This window comes from Xenopus tropicalis, chromosome 4 (assembly GCF_000004195.4).
Source record: "Xenopus tropicalis strain Nigerian chromosome 4, UCB_Xtro_10.0, whole genome shotgun sequence".
NCBI lineage: Eukaryota > Metazoa > Chordata > Amphibia > Anura > Pipidae > Xenopus > Xenopus tropicalis.
Genome location: NC_030680.2, coordinates 9097914 through 9119199, shown reverse-complemented (window position 1 = coordinate 9119199; position 21286 = coordinate 9097914). Strand labels below are relative to the sequence as shown.

General features: G+C 40.6%; 1 protein-coding gene across 1 annotated transcript in view; it reads left to right on the top strand.

Moving 5' to 3' along the window:
• The window catches only part of lrrc4c (leucine rich repeat containing 4C), a 651007-nt gene that overhangs the window by 192265 nt on the left and 437456 nt on the right, over positions 1–21286 (top strand). The window lies entirely within an intron of this gene.

The following is a 21286-nucleotide window of genomic DNA, read 5'->3' as shown; positions in this document are numbered from 1 at the left end:
ATTGTGCCTACTTCTTCTTATGGTGTGTCAGCCATCTTACTTTTTTGACGTATATACTCTCCCTAGACCAGTGGTTTTCAACCTTCCTAATGCCGTGACCCTTTAATACAGTTCCTCATGTTGTGGTGACCCCCAACCATAAAATTATTCCTAAGACCATTGGAAATATGTGTTTTCTGATGGTCTTAGGCGACCCCTGTGAAAGGGTCGTTCGACCCCCAAAGGGGTCCTGACCCACAGGTTGAGAACCACTGCCCTAGACTGATTCATTTTCGAGGTCCTTATACACATCTGTAGACACATCTGGACACCTGTTATTCAGAATGTTCCAAATTAAAGAAAGGCCAACTCTCATAGACTCCATTATTTTTAATAATAAAACAGTACCTGTACTTGATCCCAACTAAGAAATAATTACCCCTTATTGGGGGCAGAACAGCCCTATTGGGTTTATTTAATGGTTAAATGATTCCCTTTTCTCTGTAATAATAAAACAGTACCTGTACTTGATCCCAACTAAGATATAATTACCCCTTATTGGAGGCAGAAAAGCCCTATTGGGTTTATTTAATGGTTAAATGATTCCCTTTTCTCTGTAATAATAAAACAGTACCTGTACTTGATCCCAACTAAGATATAATTACCCCTTATTGGGGGCAGAACAGCCCTATTGGGTTTATTTCATGGTTAAATGATTCTCTTTTCTCTGTAATAATAAAACAGTACCTGTACTTGATCCCAACTAAGATATAATTACCCCTTATTGGGGGCAGAACAGCCGTATTGGGTTTATTTAATGGTTAAATGATTCCATTTTCTCTGTAATAATAAAACAGTACCTGTACTTGATCCCAACTAAGATATAATTACCCCTTATTGGGGGCAGAACAGCCCTATTGGGTTTATTTCATGGTTAAATGATTCCCTTTTCTCTGTAATAATAAAACAGTACCTGTACTTGATCCCAACTAAGATATAATTACCCCTTATTGGGGGCAGAACAGCCCTATTGGGTTTATTTAATGGTTAAATGATTCCCTTTTCTCTGTAATAATAAAACAGTACCTGTACATGATCCCAACTAAGATATAATTACCCCTTATTGGGGCAGAATAGCCCTATTGGGTTTATTTAATGGTTAAATGATTCCCTTTTCTCTGTAATAATAAAACAGTACCTGTACTTGATCCCAACTAAGATATAATTACCCCTTATTGGGGGCAGAACAGCCCTATTGGGTTTATTTAATGGTTAAATGATTCCCTTTTCTCTGTAATAATAAAACAGTACCTGTACTTGATCCCAACTAAGATATAATTACCCCTTATTGGGGCAGAACAGCCCTATTGGGTTTATTTCATGGTTAAATGATTCCCTTTTCTCTGTAATAATAAAACAGTACCTGTACTTGATCCCAACTAAGATATAATTACCCCTTATTGGGGGCAGAACAGCCGTATTGGGTTTATTTAATGGTTAAATGATTCCCTTTTCTCTGTAATAATAAAACAGTACCTGTACTTGATCCCAACTAAGATATAATTACCCCTTATTGGGGCAGAACAGCCCTATTGGGTTTATTTAATGGTTAAATGATTCCCTTTTCTCTGTAATAATAAAACAGTACCTGTACTTGATCCCAACTAAGATATAATTACCCCTTATTGGGGCAGAACAGCCTTATTGGGTTTATTTAATGGTTAAATGATTCCCTTTTCTCTGTAATAATAAAACAGTACCTGTACTTGATCCCAACTAAGATATAATTACCCCTTATTGGGGGCAGAACAGCCCTATTGGGTTTATTTAATGGTTAAATGATTCCCTTTTCTCTGTAATAATAAAACAGTACCTGTACTTGATCCCAACTAAGATATAATTACCCCTTATTGGGGCAGAACAGCCTTATTGGGTTTATTTAATGGTTAAATGATTCCCTTTTCTCTGTAATAATAAAACAGTACCTGTACTTGATCCCAACTAAGATATAATTACCCCTTATTGGGGCAGAACAGCCCTTTTGGGTTTATTTATTGGTTAAATGATTCCCTTTTCTCTGTAATAATAAAACAGTACCTGTACTTGATCCCAACTAAGATATAATTACCCCTTATTGGGGGCAGAACAGCCCTATTGGGTTTATTTCATGGTTAAATGATTCCCTTTTCTCTGTAATAATAAAACAGTACCTGTACTTGATCCCAACTAAGATATAATCACCCCTTATTAGAGCCAAGACCATCCTGTTTAAATTATTTTTTTAGTAGACTTAAGGTAGGAGATCTAAATTACGGAAAATTTCTTACCAGAAACCCCAGGTCCCGAGCATTCTGGATAATGGGTCCCATATTTGTACATCTGAATATTACTTAAGTAAAATAATTTATTTTACTGCTGCACCAAAACCAAATTATATATAGGACCAAGGTAAGGTTAGGTCTTGTTGGCATGGGTTCCTCAGACTATGAGGTCCTTCATTGTAGGCTTTGCCTCCAAGTTTAGTGAAGTCTATGAGACATCCTTACACCTATTAATGGCTGTAGCATCTGCTGTTTTATTATAGAACTTACAGCCCCTCCATACAATGGTTGATTCCAACCTGCCTATGTTTTTTGACTGTGGAAGGAAACCCACAAAGAAACTAGAAGGACATATAGTCCCAAGTCAAAGCCAAACTCAAGATCCAAGCAATGTAAGGAAGCCGCACTAATCAGTGAGCTACCGGTGGCATTTTTACAAATACACTTTACAGTTAAGGCAAAGTAAGGACAAGTGTGCGGCTAAATTGGTTGCTAAGCATCAAACTCCACTTATATATATTTTAAGGTTACAGTAAAATGATCATTCTATCAAAAGTTCTAATAGTATAGAGTCTTTAATAAACCGACTTGTGCATCTCATGTGTTTCAAAGTAATATCTCTAGGTAATAAGAGGTTGCACTTTAGGCCTTAGATTGATGGCATTTTGATATCTCTGATCCTTTGCCCTTAAGATAAATCCGAATTCTGCGTTTCTGGGAACCATCGACGTCTGTAAATCAATAGGCACCTTCGTCTGAGCAGCAGGGTTTGGAGGACTGACCCCGAGGACATCTGAGAAAACCGAAAGTTTACAAAGATTTGTGACCTATCAGACTGGACTTTGACAGCAATAACGCCGTGTAATATTTCTGAAGCTTACTTAATGCTATTTTCAAATATTGTGGCCGGGCTTTGAAAGCGGAGATGTTTATTGCCAGAGACGGACTTTCGAAAAGTTGCGGTCTCCGGTGGGAAAATGGAATCAAAGTCATAAAGAGAAACTACATAAGAATATATTCTTGGAGTATTCTTATACCTATAGATGGGGTATTTTTATACAAAAAAACGCTGATGGGTTCCCCAAATCCCCACAGCCAGCGACTGCTTTAACATTTGAAAAATCCTCCAATGAGAATCCCAGCTGATCTGTATAAATCCGGCTCCATGTTCTCTGTTCCTGCAATTGGAGTTGGGAGCATTAAACCCAGTTTCCCAGCACTGAACAAGTCTGCCCTTATCCCCATGTCTGATTCCTGTGCCATATAATGAGGGGAAAATGCCATCATTATCTCTATATGTAAGGTACCAGCAAGGGGCCTGACACAGTGCTGGGAATCAGCATTCTCATTGGTCACTTCTTCTGCATTTATAATGAAGTTTATATCAGTAGAATTCTCATTGGTGAATTTTCTTGCATCTATAATTATGTATTTTGGCAACTTCTATAGCAAAACTAGGGGGCGCAGTGGGACAGCATCATGGCTGGGTTTACAACCCCTTTAATCATGACTTAGTAGAACGCTCTAGATTGGTTGACCAGAGTACCACAAAACTTCTCGTATGCCCAGGTGTGGGAGGACCTTTCAACCCAGCCGAGTGGCCTTGTATCCCTATACCATAGCCATTTCACATTTCTGTATGAGAAAAATAAGAAAGATATGGAGGGAAGAATAGATAATGTATGTAAAATGAATATAGAAGGTGAACAAAGAAAATAGTTTGGAGAGTGGTCTTCGGTCTTCTGGTGGACCTCAGACACTTTTACCTGCTTTGATTGGAATTAGTATGAAGATAAGGAGAATAAGAAAAATGGGCTGCCTGGAGTCAAGCATGGCTTTATTGGGGGACTTTATTCATGCCAACCTTAGAGTTGGCATCTGTCTACTGGTTTAGCCTATTCTAGTACTTTTGTATTAGGAACTGTAACACTGGCTTCAGCAGTGCATCCAGAGACAGGTCCAGCTGACCAGTAAATTCATTGTCAGTAGTTATCCCTACTTAAGTAGCTGGAATATGGCCCACTTGGTGGTATCAGTTTACTCAACATCGGTCTAGGTATGTATAGGCAGAAGACATTGTTGCTATTATCATTACCTAATGCATGCTGTTGCCTTCTCATCTGCAACCAGCATTATAATTGATAAAAAGCTCTATTATGACAGCAGATAAATCAGCAGGATGCATATTTTGCATTGATATATGGGTAATTAAATATGACAATGGAGAATGGGGCCTATCTAATCAGATCTAGATTATTTGTTCAGATATTGTCCCTTATGGAAGGGAACGTGATGTTCTGGCCTTCTCAATAAGGGTGAAGACACATGGAGCTACTAGTAGCAGCTACTTGTTGTGGCTACTAAATCAGACAACGCTGATCATTTACTGATAATTGTATCTACGTGTGTTTAAGCAGAGGGAATTCTCAGTATTGTCTATGGCAGGGGATTTTCTGGAGTTTAATAGCCTTGAAAAAGAAGCTGCTACTAGTAGCCTTGTGTGTCTTCACCCTAAGGAAGCTAGTCCAGTGTCTAATAGGACCTAACCTTATATGGAACCTAGTCTATCAAACTATTTACAAATGGAGTGAATCTTTGACAGGTGGGTGGAGTTACTGTATGGAGGCAAAGTACTCATTGGGCCACACACTAGTTATTTAGCAGGAGACTACTTCAGTTAGAATGGGGCTCTAATGAAAATAAATGTGGGCTTCCTCCGACCATTCCACATTAAGCCCAGAGCCTGCCCATAATTTACCCAAACCCTGGCCAATGCACTTGAAGTCCCACCCATTTCATGACCCACAAATTTCAAAATCTCTTGGGACACCCTCTGCCATAGCCCCTGCACCCACCCTGATGGTGGCCCTGATACTGGCTTTCCAAAACAGCACCCTATCATATTCATGGGGGCAAAATCAGTTATGATAGGGTTCCTGTGGAAACCAGAAATGAATAGGCTAATATCCAACATATCACTGTATAGCAGTCGGCATTGAGACTTTTATACAGGGCAAAGATGCTCATTATCAGGATAATGTAGCAGGTCGGTTTGGCCGTTACACCAATTGCCCGTACTAAAGCCTGTTCATTATTAGTGCCAAGAATATTCTCTGGAGTTGATGGGATTTCTTTGCTATCTGAAAAGCTGAATTATACTGTGCTTAGTTTCAGCTGCTTATCACAACCGTAAAAAACCCAAGATCTCTCTCCCTTCTTATCTGCCAGGGGTTTGAAGGAATTACCCCTAAGTGAAGGCTAATAGCGCTGATTAGTGAGAACCGGCTGCCAGTAGATTTATGTGAATGCTTTATGTGCTGGAAGCTCAAAAATACATCTGAAATGTGAATTTATTTCCTTTTCTAATGTACCTATATGTTCTATTCTATTTTTTTTTTTATAGAGGGTCTTCTAATTTAAAAAGACCCCATCATGGTTGGGTGGGAAAAGCCATTAGGTAGAGTTGAAGGTTTATTTGAGGGATATCCCACTAGCAATACCTGCCTTTACCTCTCCTCCATATATCCCTTGGGTGGTATCTGAATTCTGAGACATAAATACCTTTCAGCTGTCTTCTTAGTCTTTTCTAGACAAAATATTCCGCTCCAAGGTCTGTAATGTTGACAGTTCATCTATCTATCTAGAGAGAGCCAATGGATTGTGAATACATCTGCCAAGTTCACCTACCAAAAAAGAAAACCATTTCTACACCATGAGATTAATATACGTTAAAGACAGTTGGTTCTACACAGAGTCAACTAAGCATTTAGCAAGAACTCATGCTCAGGGCCAAATGTATAGGTTCTAAAAGTGCCCAGTCTATGCAATATATTGGATATCATGGTAGTGAATATAAGATTATCTTGGGGGAATGTTGGCCAGGAGATACAATGAAGAGCATGGCCATCTCTGTGCATTTGGTTCCAAATTGCAAAGAGACCATGAGTAGGAATGGTCTTCACCTGTTGTCCATAAGGAGCTCCGACTCTTCTCTGGAAAAAGTCAATGTGGCCCTCAACATTTCTCAGAACATCGCCAGTGTGTGTGTCTATCATATAGAGTGTATATTGTACAACCAATAGCAGTGTGCTTCTGTACTAAGAATTATAAGATAGAGTTTATCTTGGGGGAATGTTGGCCAGGAGATACAATGAAGAGCATGGCCATCTTTGGGCATTATGTTAAATGGGGACTAAGGGGCAGATGGAAGAGAGCCAAAGGCATCACCAGCGTTTGGGGTAAATGCTGACTCTTCATGCTGACAATTGGTTCCAAATTGCAAAGAGACCATGAGTAGGAAGGGTCTTCACCTGTTGTCCATGAGGAGCTAAAACTCTTGTTTGGGAAGAGTCAACGTGGCTCTCAACATTTCTCAGAACATCTCCAGTGTGTGTCTATCATATAGAGTGTATATTGTACAACCAAGAGCAGTGTGCTTCTGTACTAAGAATTATAAGATATAGTTTATCTTGGGGGAATGTTGGCCAGGAGATTCAATGAAGTGCATGGCCATCTCTGGGCATTATGTTAAATGGGGACTAAGGGGCAGATGGAAGAGAGCCAAAGGCATCACCAGCGTTTGGGGTAAATGCTGACTCTTCATGCTGACAATTGGTTCCAAATTTCAAAGAGGCCATGAGTAGGGAGGGTCTTCTCCTGTTGTCCATAAGGAGCTCCGACTCTTCTTTGGGAAGAGTCAACGTGGCTCTCAACATTTCTCAGAACATCTCCAGTGTGTATGTGTCTATCATATAGAGTGTATATTGTACAACCAATAGCAGTGTGCTTCTGTCCTAAGAATTATAAGATAGAGTTTATCTTGGGGGAATGTTGGCCAGGAGATACAATGAAGAGCATGGCCATATCTGGGCATTATGTTAAATGGTGGCTAAGGGGCAGATGGAAGAGAAGCCAAAGGCATCATCAACCTTTGGGGTAAATGCTGACTCTTCATGCTGACAGTTGGTTCCAAATTGCAACGAGACCATGAGTAGGAAGGGTCTTCTCCTGTTGTCCATAAGGAGATCCAACTCTTCTTTGGGAAGATGTGGCCCTCAACATTTCTCAGAACATCTCCAGTGTGTAGAGTGTATATTGTACAACCAATAGCAGTGTGCTTCTGTACTAAGAATTATAAGATAGAGTTTATCAACGTGGCCCTCAACGTGGCCCTCAACATTTCTCAGAACATCTCCAATGTATGTGTCTATCATATAGAGTGTATATTGTACAACCAATAGCAGTGTGTTTCTGTGCTAAGAATTACTGTGTCCATGTGTGTGTAGTACAGAGCAGTGTGTGTGTATGTTATTCAAAAGCACTATGTTATGTTATTATAATGATAAGAGTCATTTTTGTGTGTTTGTTTTCTAGAACAGTGTGTCTCTGTAGCACAAAGCTTAGTGTGAGTATTATACAGGGCAATGTATGCGTCTGTTATATAAGATGTGTACTGTGTGTGTGTGTGTAATGTGGAGAAGGGAATCAGGGCAACGAGTTTTGTTATACAGAGCAGAGCGGCAATGTTTGTGTCTTTTATACAAAATGTCGGTATAAAGGGCAGGTGGTGCACATTGTGTACATAGAAACAAGTGTGTGTAACCCAGGGTAGGGTGTGCCTATATAGTATGTGTGTGTCTTTTACACAAAGAGTATGTAGTATACACTATACCCATACAATGTGGCACAACTATACACTCCATGCTCATTTCTCTTACTGCGGGTTTGGGTCTGCCCCAGTGTAATGTACAGTGTGGCGCTGTGTATTTCTACATTATACAACGCAGTGTGTCAGCATTGTGTGCATTCTGCCAGATAAATCCGTTTGGCTGTGTGCAATAACCACTTGTCTCCCTTATCTGCAACCCCTGCTCTTCCACTCAGCGCTTAACCCCTGCAGTAAAGCTGCAGAGAAATGTGCTTTGCATGATGCTGCGCGGATCCGGCACGACAATGGGCTCAGCGTGGGGGCACCAGAACTCAGGCCTCTGCATACTAATGGCTTGGCTGTCACCGAGTGTAGCTCCGCCATACAATAAAGCCTGCTTTCTTCCCTCTCTACATCTCACCTCACTCCATTGAGTTTCTTTATTCCTATATAGGTGGTATCTGTAGCCTCTCCATAATCCATAGAGCACAGGCACATTCACAATCAAAAGGATTACATTGCACCCAGAAAGCCAATGACATCAGGATCATGTATTACAAATCCCTTAAGTATATATATATATATACAGATCCTATCTCATCCCCCCCATTGTAAGCAGCAGTCCTGCCCTGCTTTATGGCTGAGATTCTAGCTATCTGTATAACAGAGCATTCTGTCACAGTGGCACAGATCCTATCTGATCCCCCCCATTGTAAGCAGCAGTCCTGCCCTGCTTTATGGCTGAGATTCTAGCTATCTGTATAACAGAGCATTCTGTCACAGTGGCACAGATCCTATCTGACCCCCCCCCCCATTGTAATCAGCAGTCCTGCCCTGCTTTATGGCTGAGATTCTAGCTATCTGTATAACAGAGCATTCTGTCACAGTGGCACAGATCCTATCTGATCCCCCCCATTGTAAGCAGCAGTCCTGCCCTGCTTTATGGCTGAGATTCTAGCTATCTGTATAACAGAGCATTCTGTCACAGTGGCACAGATCCTATCTGATCCCCCCATTGTAAGCAGCAGTCCTGCCCTGCTTTATGGCTGAGATTCTAGCTATCTGTATAACAGAGCATTCTGTCACAGTGGCACAGATCCTATCTGATCCCCCCATTGTAAGCAGCAGTCCTGCCCTGCTTTATGGCTGAGATTCTAGCTATCTGTATAACAGAGCATTCTGTCACAGTGGCACAGATCCTATCTGATCCCCCCATTGTAAGCAGCAGTCCTGCCCTGCTTTATGGCTGAGATTCTAGCTATCTGTATAACAGAGCATTCTGTCACAGTGGCACAGATCCTATCTGATCCCCCCATTGTAAGCAGCAGTCCTGCCCTGCTTTATGGCTGAGATTCTAGCTATCTCTGTAGCAGAGCATTTGAACCTATTTATACATAGTTCATTGTAATATATTCCTGTCTTTATGTATTTAACCCACCACTTCCTAGGCTGGAACTGGAAAAAATACTCCATGATGGATAGTCTAACTAAGTCGGTTCCACGGCTCTAATTTTCTCTTGATTAAACAGACTGATAAACGGTTGCGCCTTGGACAGACGACCAACCTTCACAACTCCGAGAGATTGATATACAGTACAACACTGATAGACTTATATTTGTTTTGACTCTACAAAGACTGCGAAAATCTAATCGCCTTTAGCAATTTATTCTTCCATCTTTCTTCATCGGCAGTCAGCTCAGCAGGCCCAGGCTTGACTGTATCCTTGCCAAGTCAGCTGAAAATTACTTCCACTAGCCTTTGGTCATTTTCTTTCTTCGGTGTTAGCAACACAAGCTGGCACTGTCAAGATATCTTCATGGGATTTTCAAAGACAGATAGCCTCCGAGAATCAGCTGGGGCAACATCATTTGTCTGTGGCCTCCATTAACGAGGCTTTCACTCAAGTGTTTTATGATTGAATGGCGAATTGTCCAGACAATCCTCGGCGTATGAATGTTTTTAATTAACGAGTATTAACCACTTTCGCCTGTGAATTATATTTAAATGCCCTGATTTCAAAAGAGAGAGCTCGGAGAACAGAAGCTCCTCGCCGATCGGTGTCGTTTAAGGTCAATTTGGCACCGTGGAATCCAAAGGAGTTTAGTAATTCGTTATTTATAATTACTCATAAATACTAAAGATTAGATTCCTGCAGTGGGTCGGGTATCTGAAGGTTACTTGCAAGAAAAGTGAGTACCCTACGGGTATCGGATACATGTGGGTTGTTGGGTCGGGGTCAGGTTGCGGGTCTTATCCCTATTTCTTATCTTATATTACCTACATTAACTCTATTTTACTCTTTTGAACATTTTTTTGAATGTTTTTTTTTTCTACCCCGCCCACTTCTGGTGAGGTCACTTCCTGTTTGCAGCAACAGCATTTCCGGTTTATGGTGGTTAGTGGATTTTTTATAATTACCCATAAATACTAAAGATTAGATTCCTGCAGTGGGTCGGGTATCTGAAGGTTACTTGGAAGAAAAGCGGGTACCCTGCGGGTATCGAATGCAGTTATAGATGTGGGTTGGTGGGTCGGGGTCAGGTTGTGGGTCTTATTCATATTTCTTATCTTATATTACCTATATTAACTATATTTTACTCTTTAAAACATTTTTTTTAATTTTTTTTGTTCTACCCCGCCCACTTCTGGTGAGGTCACTTCCTGTTTGCAGCAACAGCATTTCCGGTTTATGGTGGTTAGTGGATTTGTTTATAATTACCCATAAATACTAAAGGGCAGTGGGTCGGGTGTCTGAAGGTTACTTGCAAAAAAAGTGAGTACCCTACGGGTATCAGATACATGTGGGTTGGTGGGTCGGGGTCAGGTTGTGGGTCTTATCCATATTTCTTGTCTTATATTACCTATATTAACTCTATTTTACTCTTTTAAACATTTTTTTGAATGTTTTTTTGTTCTACCCCGCCCACTTCTGGTGAGGTCACTTCCTGTTTGCAGCAACAGCATTTCCGGTTTATGGTGGTTAGTGGATTTGTTTATAATTACCCATAAATACTAAAGATTAGATTCCTGCAGTGGGTCGGGTATCTGAAGGTTACTTTGAAGAAAAGCGGGTACCCTGCGGGTATCGAATGCAGTTATAGAAGTGGGTTGGTGGGTCGGGGTCAGGTTGTGGGTCTTATTCAAATTTCTTATCTTATATTACCTATATTAACTCTATTTTACTCTTTTAAACATTTTTTTGAATGTTTTTTTTCTACCCCGCCCATTTCTGGTGATGTCTCTTCCTGTTTGCAGCAACACCACTTCTGGTTAATGGTGGTCAGTGGATTGAGGATTGAGTTGTGGATACAGCAGTTGTGGGTCGGGTAGCAGGTCAAAGCGAGTAAAAATGCGGGTTGCGGGTCCGGGTCGAAGGCTGTGGGTCTGGGTCGGGTCCAGGTCTCAAAAATTGGTTCTACACAGCAGATATTGTAGTATATACAGAATTACATCACTTATCATTCCTAATAGCAAATTTTTTCGCCAGGCATGGATTCACAGCGAATTTCCGCATTTCGCCATTGGCGAAGTGTTTCACGAAACTTCCGTGAAAATTCACAGCAGAAAAATTCACCGCGGGGAAGAAAATTTTTGTTGAACGTCAAAAAGGGTGCGGCCGTGTAAAAAATGGGGACGGGCACATCAAAAAAAGGGCGCGGGCGCGTAAAAAAAAGCGCGAGCGACAAAAAAATTGCGTTTCACTAATTTTTCGCCGTTTCATGAATCTTCTTGCCGTTTCGCGAATTTTATGGCGACAGATTTGCTCATCACTAATTCCTAATTCCTATGGCATGTGGTTTTCCTATCATCCTATGGCTGGAATAAGTGATACAATGTCCTGTTCCACATAAGTCTCCATAAAGCAATGATCAGAATACATATTTAAGCCATGGGAGCCTGATGTTCTTCTTGTACAAGACCCTGAACTTGTTTCAGAAGGTGGAACCTGTGTGGAGCTGTTCTGCTCCTCAAAAAAAGTAATTAGAAGAGATACAATGTCCTGTTCTTCATGGGTCTGAAGAAAACAATCATTAGACCATATCTGTAGGGCATGGGGCGATGTCTGACTTGTATAAGGTCCTAAAGTTGTAAACCTGTTTTCTGGTGGCCCTGATCCTAGTACCATGATGCTGTGATTGGGCAGGAGGTCTGTTTCTAATAAGTTTGCTAGGCTAGAGTAAGAATGAAGATTATGGTAGGGGATTTGCAGTAGGTCAACTATCTGGGTAGACTATTGACCCAAGCCAAGTCAGTTCTCGAACCTGTTGAACTCAAACCTGTAATTTAGATGGGCTGGCTGTTTTTGGTTTCAGAATAGCCACCTGGGGGTAGAGTCTTGCAATGGCAGAATGGCCTGTAAATGCCAGACCCTGAACATCACTCTTAACTATGCCATCAGTGGGCCCAAATGCTTCTCATGTGTGGACCCCTGAGGAGAAACGATTGAGCTTCAAAAGGTGGTCTTGTCTGTGTTCAAAAACTCTTAAGGATAGGGTTTTTTTTTGCTTTTTCATTGGTAGTTTTGTTAAATAACTGTTCCACCAATAAGTCCAGAGATGCTTTATCTGGATCTTAAATCATAATGGCAACCAAATTTAATGAGGTTCAGTTCATTTTGTTTTCTGGCTACTGACCAGAAGTTTTATACTTGAATGGGGAGACCAAAATTATTCATTTGATCTGATATACAGAAATACTCTCAACTCGAACCCTGATAGTTTTGGTGGAGATGTTTCAAGGGAATGAGACTAGGGGGATTCATCATGAAAGGTATTTGGGTCCTTTGGGAAATTAGACTGGGAACACCTGAGACAGAAAAAGATGTATTTAATGGAATCCTTTAACATATGACATTGTGTATAGTCTAAGGTAGTGGTCCCCAATCAGATGTTGCTCATCAAATCCTTGGATGTTGCTCCCAGTGGCCTCAACCCAGGTGCTTATTTTTGAATTTCTGGCTTGGAGACAAGTTTTGGTTGAATGGAAACCAGTTACCAGAGTCTCCTGTAGACTGCGAGTCCCCATAGGGGCTACCTGAGCCAATCACAGCCCTTATTTGGCACCCCACAGGAACTTTTTTCACAGGTCAGAAATGTTGGGGCAAATTATTGCCCTAGTAACAAGTGAAAGAGCACAAACAATGCAGATCTGCTCTCCTTAGTACTAATGCACCGAACATGTGTGTCCAATGCATCTGTCCGTTTTCGCTTCGACGTAAAATTCTTGAACCACAGAAAATGTTGCGAGTCCAAAAAAATTGTTGCGAGCGTCTTTTTTTTGCCGAGTGCAACAAATTTTTTGGATGTGCGTCTTTTTTTTTTGACGTGAGTGCCAATTTTTTTTTGCCGCCGGAGACACTTTTTTGTCTCGTCGCAAATTTTTCCAATGCATTTCCGTTTCACGAAAAAAATTGGCGATGGCAAAACACAGAAATTTACTGCGAAACCATGTCTGCCAAAAAATTACGCCCATCACTTACTGGGATGCTGGATAAAGAGTCCAATACCTAGAGTACAAACATGTAGAACGCAAGCCCTAGGGCAGGGATCCCCAACCTTTCTTACTCGTGAGCCACAGTCAAATGTAAAAAGACTTGGAGAGCAACACAAGCACCATAAATGTTCATGGAGGTGCCAAATAAGGGCTGTGATTGGCTATTAGGCAGTCTCTATGCACCCTATCATCTTACAGGGGGCTTTATTTGGTAGGAAATCTTGTTTTTATTCAACCAAAACTTGCCCCCAAGTCAGGAATTCAAAAATAACTCCCTGGTTTGGGGGCACTGAGAGCAACATCCAAGGGGTTGGGGAGCAACATGTTACCACTGAGCCACTGGTTGGGGATCCCTGCCCTAGAGCAAAGGTATATTTGTAATAATGAGCGAATCTGTCCCGTTTCGCTTACAAAACTTCTGAAAAACTCGCAAAATGCAGCTACTACACAAATTTTTTGACACACAACCTTTTTATGTGTCCTCAACTTTTTTTTGATGCGACTGTGCCTTATTTGATGCAACTGTGATCTTTTTTTTTGTAACTTATAATTTTTATTGAGTTTTATAAAGAAGGGAAGGGGGGAAAAGTAAAAAAAAAGGGGGTTGATACAGAAAAAATATACAAAGCATACAGAAGATGTAAGATACATTCACTGCATTTTTTGTTATGGTGATGTTTTGGGTGTTTGAAGTTAGTGGTCTACGGAGCTTACTCTTTCTTGGGGGAAATATCAGTCTATGGAGCCTTGGGGTGGTGTTATAGGGGTAGGTGATGAATACTTTTAGTTCCCATATGGACCAGATTTTGAAATACATAGTTGTCTTGTTTTGTATAGCAAGCATTCTGGATTCGAAGAGTCTGTTGTCGTTTACTTTTTTTGTGATCTCAGCGATCGTTGGTATGGTTGTTGACTTCCATTTGGAGGCTATTGCTGGCCTCGTGGCTGTGAGAATTTGGTTGAACAGTGCTTGAGTGTGTTTATGCATTTTGTCGAAGGGTTTGCCTAATAGAAAAGTTGATATTTCCTTACGAACTGGGAATCCTAGACAGGCCCCGATTTTTGGAGAGGCCCCCAAGGCCCGGGCCTAGGGTTGCAAGATGTTAGGGGCGGCAAATAGGTGCCCCTAACATCAACTGGGAGCTGTGCCTGTTCTTTATTTGTGGTGGGCAGCGGGCAGCGGCACAGAAAATAGTTAAATAACATCTTACCCGGCCGCCCCAACTCCGAAAACTGCCGTGCGCATCTAGTTCCTGGTCGGTGACATCATCACGCCATGCACACGCGTCGTTATGTCTATCTGTGCGCGTCCCGGCCCTACAAGGGGGGGGGGGGGCGGCACAGCAGCTGGGCCTAGGGGAGCACCAAAGGTAAATCCGGCCCTGATTCTAGAAGGTGATTTAACATATTGGCTACTTCGGTCCATAGTGGTTGGAGAAGTGGGCATTCCCAGAATATATGGATTAGAGTGCCCCACAGTTTCTCCAACAGAGGGGAGAGCAGTCTGGAAAATGGAGTTTATCTGGGGTGGGGTGCAATTGTGATCTTTTTGACACTACCGCAACTTTTTTCCTTTTTTTGTTGCGGCGAATTTTAGTGGCAATCCATGCCTGCCAAAAAGAATCGCTCAATCGCTCTTGTCCCTCAAAGCACAATGTATTTTCTCACACCGTGCATATAGTACACTGAAAGAAAAAATTAGTTTGGCAGCCCGTGGCCCAATTAGAAAAAAATGGTCTCTCTCCATATATATGGGGTCTGTGCCAACTCTATTTTTCATTTCCTGTGTTTGGCCATGGAAACCCTTCAAGGATGGATAGCACTTTCAACAGCAAGAACATGCCAATTTGCCCAGAGACATAAATAACACCTCAAGCTTCATAAATATCTCCGCTGGCATTTTATACATAATTAACAGAGAGCATTGAGTGATAACACCACTGAACAGGCCTGACACATGGAGCTGTAGATTTCGCCTGCGTCAGCTGTCCGAGTGACGATGCTGAAATACGAGCAATCAGTTGGAAGCCGGCTCGGTCATTTTTAGTTACTGAAACCTAGTGAGAGCTTAAAAATCTAATTAACGGCGATCGGGAGTGCCGGCTTCCTCCCGGCTTTGTTGCTGGGCTCATAGGCACGATTCTCTGTGTTGTCTTAAGGTGGCCATACACGGGCCGATTGTAGCTGCCGATATCGTTCCCTTGGACCTAGTGATTAGTGATGGGCGAAATGTTTTGCCAGGCATGGATTCGCGGCAAATTTCTGCGTTTAGCCATTGGCGGATTGTTTCGCGAAACGGATGAAAAAATTCGCCGCACGTCCAAAAATTGTTGCCGGCGTCAAAAAAGAATAGTCGCGGGCGACGAATTAATAGCCGCGCGACAAAATAATAGCCGCGGGCGACGAAACAATAGCCGTGCGACAAAATAATAGCCTCGGGCGACGAAACAATAGCCGCGCAACAAAATAATAGCCGTGGGCGACGAAATAATAGCCGCGCGACAAAATATTAGCGGCGGGCGATGAAACAATAGCCGCGGGCGACAATTTTTTTTGTCGCATGACATTTTCGCCGTTTCGCTAATTTTTCGCCGTTTTGCGGATCTTTTGAAAGATTCGCGAATTTTTCGGCAAAGCGACTAGTCTTTTGTCGCCCCGTGACTATTCTTTTGTCGCCCCTCAACTATTCTTTTGTCGCCCCCGGCTATTCTTTTGACGCCCGTGACTATTCTTTTGTCGCCCCCCAGCTATTCTTTTGACGCCCGCGACTATTCTTTTTACGCCCGCGACTATTCTTTTTTGACACGTAGCTATTCTTTTGACGCAGGCAACAATTTTTGGACGTGCGGCAAATTTTTCTGCGCCAATTTTTTTCATCCGTTTCGCAAAACAATCCGCCAACAGCGAAACGCGGAATCCATGCCTGGCGAAACATTTCGCCCATCACTACTTGGACCGGTTCCACAGCTTATTGGCCTGTGTAGGGCAGGAACCGATATCTGGCCTGAAATCACAGATCGGGCAGGTTAAAAGATTTAGTCGGATCGGGGACCGCATCGGATCGTTGATGTGGCCCCCGAACTGACTGCGCCCATTGCTCCCATAATGATTCGATCGTTTGGCCCCAGGGGCCGAATTAGCCTACATTTTCCCAATATCGCCCACCCGTAGGTGGGGATATCGGGAGAAGATCCACTCACTTGGTGACCTTGTGTATGGCCACCTTTAATTGATAGAAGTCTTTTATATTATTCAATAACACCAAAGATTAAAATCAGTAAAACACATAAATAAATCAATCGCTCTCCTCCGTTTCTACCAAATACATTTTTTTCGGTCGTGGAAGAATTTTTTCGGTTCTTTCCACCTCTGTTAAATCCCCCCCTGGCCTACTAGTCTCTTCTTTTAGCTTATAAGTTATCCGTGTCCCTCAGGGTAAGATATCAACTCTGCACAGTAAAGGGATTCTGCCAGGGATTGAAACTTAAATGGGCTCTAAAGGCCATGGGATTTAGCAGAGGTTTCTTTCTGCCTCCTTGACATCCGCCTTTACACAGAGGCATTAGAGTTTCTGCAAGCAGTGTACAAATATTTTCTTCATGGAAGATACGATAGAGGAAAAATAGTCATTTTTTCAAAAACTATATGGTAATACTTCTTGGAATATCAGTATGAGTGTAGGGGGCACATAAACTAGGATAGTCTACCACTGTAGAACCCTAGTGGACACTAGCTTGGGGAATAAGTAATGGGAGAGCTTAGGGCAGTCCCACTAGAGATGCATGGTCCATCTGGGAGCATCTAGTAACAGACAGAGCCTGTGTATGTAAGTTAACCCTCCCATATACATATGATAATATTTATGTATAGATATATAATGGGAACATATAAAGAACTCTTTCATGCTTTATTCACCAGGAGGCCTTTCCAGTAGACATCAAGGCATTCATTGAGAAGAAGGTTTTATCTTAAGACATTAGAAAGTGTTTTTCTGAGATCTGTGACGTTAGAGAAGTCTATCTCTGAGGTGGTGGTACTGGCAGATACCTTCAAGATATTTTTCTATCATTGGATCAAATATGGGGATGCTGAAATGATCTCATAAGGAAAGTTGATCCAAAGACTGGTTTGATTAACCTCTTGAGGCCATTTTTAGGAAAATTGACCTTAGTTAGGCTGGTTTGAACTCAGTGGGTGTGTGTCAGGTAGAACTCAATGAATGTGTGTCTTTTAAAGATTTTTCCATTCATCCAGGTCATGGTGAATCTAGTAGAAGTAAATCTAGTAATCGAGTAATTATTGAAGATGTTCTTCAGAGGTTCTTCAGTTCACCTGAGGGGTGCGAGAAGTTCTCAGCATATAAACTCTTTCAGTAATCCAATGGTGCAATGTAACTATTCAGAGAGGTGACAAATAAGACTCACAGAGGTTGTGAATGCTGTGAAGATACTGCCATAGAACCAGTCAGTTGAACTGAAGAAGCTGCTCGGAGGAGTAGTGAAACATATTTGGTGATTACTCAGCAGGTCCATATAGTAACACAGTTACTGCTCTAGATTTACTTCTACTAGATATATCAATGAATGTGTGTCTTTTTTCAGCCTAAATAACTATGTTACTATGTTAGTGTAGCTATAGCAGGGTAGTTGTCGGGCTAATTCTGCGTATATCTAAAAGAATTCAAGGCTCCTTATTAGTAACAGGAGGAGTCTTAAATAATATATGCCCAACTCTGAATTCGATATCGAGCTTTCCCAATCAATTGGTACAAAGGTGAGAAATCATGACAATTATTTAATAAAATAATTAATTTATTTAAATATGAATATTACAAAAATGAAATTATTACTTAACACTCCCTGATATCTATCTAATAATTAATCAAAATGAACATTGACCAATAGACATTCTTCAATAAATGGCAAGCATCCACAAGATTATATATGTACGTTCACTTTCAATACTTAATAACAAGGTAATTAAATATGTTGAATCAAAGGAAGGGTCAATAATTGATTTTGAGGTCTTAAGGAATTCTATCCTTAAATTTTCTTATTTCTCCATTAGATTGTTAACTTGGATATCATAAATCTATACTAATGAAAAATAAAATGGACCCAAATTAAACAGATTATTCCCAGTTTGCAACTCTGGGAAAGTCAATGTTTAGGGTAAGACTATAATATACATAGGAATAATAAATATCCAAGCATACAACTTAATCGAGAAAAAGTATAACAAAATTTATATTTACCAGAGTAGAGTTTTCTTATAGTTGAGAGTAGTTTCTCCTTCCTCTTCCAGTTTTTAGATCCCTCTTTCTTTTAGATCCCTCTTTTTTTCTTATTAGTTCTTAGTCCTTTCTTTTCTCCTAACTTATCCCTCATCTCTATCTAAAACTCCACCTCTGGGATTTATCAACTAACCAACTGGCATCAAAGGATGGTCTTTAAGTTAATCTATCACCAGTTGATTTAAATATTTATTACAGTGACCTTTGGACCCGTAATGTCCTCCACCATCTGTGGATGTCACTGTTTCCTCAATATTGTGGTCTGAAAATATTCAGAAAATATAAAATAACTTTTGACCTTCCTTAATTCGATGTTACACACTATTGTTGACATTGCTCCACACTAGAACAATGCTGTGTAACTACTTAATACCTTAGTACACATACAATATTCCTGTGAACACACTAGCCATACAAAATTGGTCTGTCCTTGATTAATTATTACCCTCTCAACAGGTGTGCTCTATATTGTGGAGAGTTTGTAAGATCCTTCAAGGTGTTCTCATCTTGTTCACCTAGACACCAAGGATTATATAACCTTTGATATTTGCTTTAACACAAAGGTTATACATCTGGGCTAGTAATCCGATACAAACCTCCTTTTCAACATATACGTTTCTGATCAACTAAACAAAATAACATTCATTATTTATTCCTATATGATTCATCAAAAAGCATAATATCATTCATGAATATATATTCTATTAAGTAACATAATCACGTTATCATTAACAAATCAGAATATTCTTGTAATTAATAATTATCTTATCTGAAAATCCGACAAATCCCCCTTGTTTTTCTAAAATGTTTCCTATAATATGAACATTTTAGGAAAATTACTTAGGGTTTTCAAACTCTTCCTTCATCATACTCATTATGTAAACTTGATCGGCGAGATTTAAGCCATAGTTTTTTTGATGATCTTCATCCAACTTCATCCAACTTCATCCAACGAATTGCTAAGATGGTGATTACAGTTAACCACCCTACTATAATTGTGACCAATATACTCCATATATAGTTTTCCCCCCATGACCAAACAGAAGAAAACAGTATTTCATCATCGGTTGGTGAAAATTATGGAGTATCCATGGTTTTAAGGGATTTGGAATTAGCGATTGTTACTCCGGTTGCAAACACGTTTCCTACTACTGCAAAGATTATAGCAGCAACAATAGCAGAAATAAACCATTTTGGTCTTTGGTTTGACGAAAAAGGCTCTCTGATTAAAGTTTTCCCGGTTTGCTCCAGGATTTGAGTAATCCGCTTTTGTGAATATTCAATATGCAGCTGGTACCATGTTTGAATCTCCGGTGATCGAATATTGGATACGTTGACTTGTCTTTCGATGACACAACGTGGATCTAGGCTCATATAAATCTTCTGGGACAAGATTCTCTTGTTGGTCATGATGAATCCCGCCGTATCCTATAGCATGATCCCGGATGATGGACCTGGCATCACAATCCGCTCAGCGTGTAACTCTTTCCCCAAGATCAGGACTGCATATAAAATAGCGATCATCTTGGATGGCATCTTTGCACCTATAGATAATCAAAAGAAATCATTAGGTTCAGCCGTCATATATACACAGCAAACTTCAGTTCACTGATAATATAAAGGATATTTGGAAGGTAGAGAGACATAGACATATCATGATACAACATCTATATACAATATTAATTTCTACTTCCATCTTTAACTAAAATCTCCTGATTTCTTACTACTCAGCTCTCGACTTGCTCTATTCTCCGAAGCTGTGAGCTAGGATGACAAACACGTAATTGGTTAATGTGCACCCATTTTTCAACAAAATCATCCCCCTTAGGAATTTTAACTTTATAAACCACAGGAGTTAATTTATCAGTGATTATATAGGGACCTTTCTGGCGACTAAGATATCCACTGCATAGGGTATTCGTTGTCCCCATCTCAAGGCTTGTTCTTTATCCTGGAATTCCTCTGGATTCCCTGATAGTCTGGACCACAAAACATTATTGATCAAATCAACTTGTATGGCAAACCGATGTATAATGTCATTTCCTAAATACATTTGATATTGTGGTTCCTTTAACACATTGAAAACGTGTTCCGCAGATTTGTTTCCTAGGGAGATAGATAAAATGCATTTTGCAATCACATTTTGACTCTGGTCGTCTTTGTCCAGGTCATAAACCCATTCCTGTAAGGAAGAAAATTTAATCATCTGAGGATTTGTAACCTGCTTTAGAAGTCCTAAACTTATATAGCTGACTTCGGATTTGAGATCCAGCTTGGCATATTTCACCCGGGCAATATTATTTACCTGTACGGGAACCAGCATAGTATCATTGGTCTTCTCGATTTTAACCAATGATTGGATATGTCTGGTTATGCCTGCTACTTCCCGATTTCCCCCTTTAAGAGAAATGGTTAACACATCATCCTCTAGGATTATCTTTTCAATTTTGTCCTTTTGGATATTAATGATGTGGAAGGAAGTATTAATGCTTTCTTCAGGTTTACCGTTTTTTAGGATTGAGACATCTGGTACCTGACTGTTCCGGAAATGG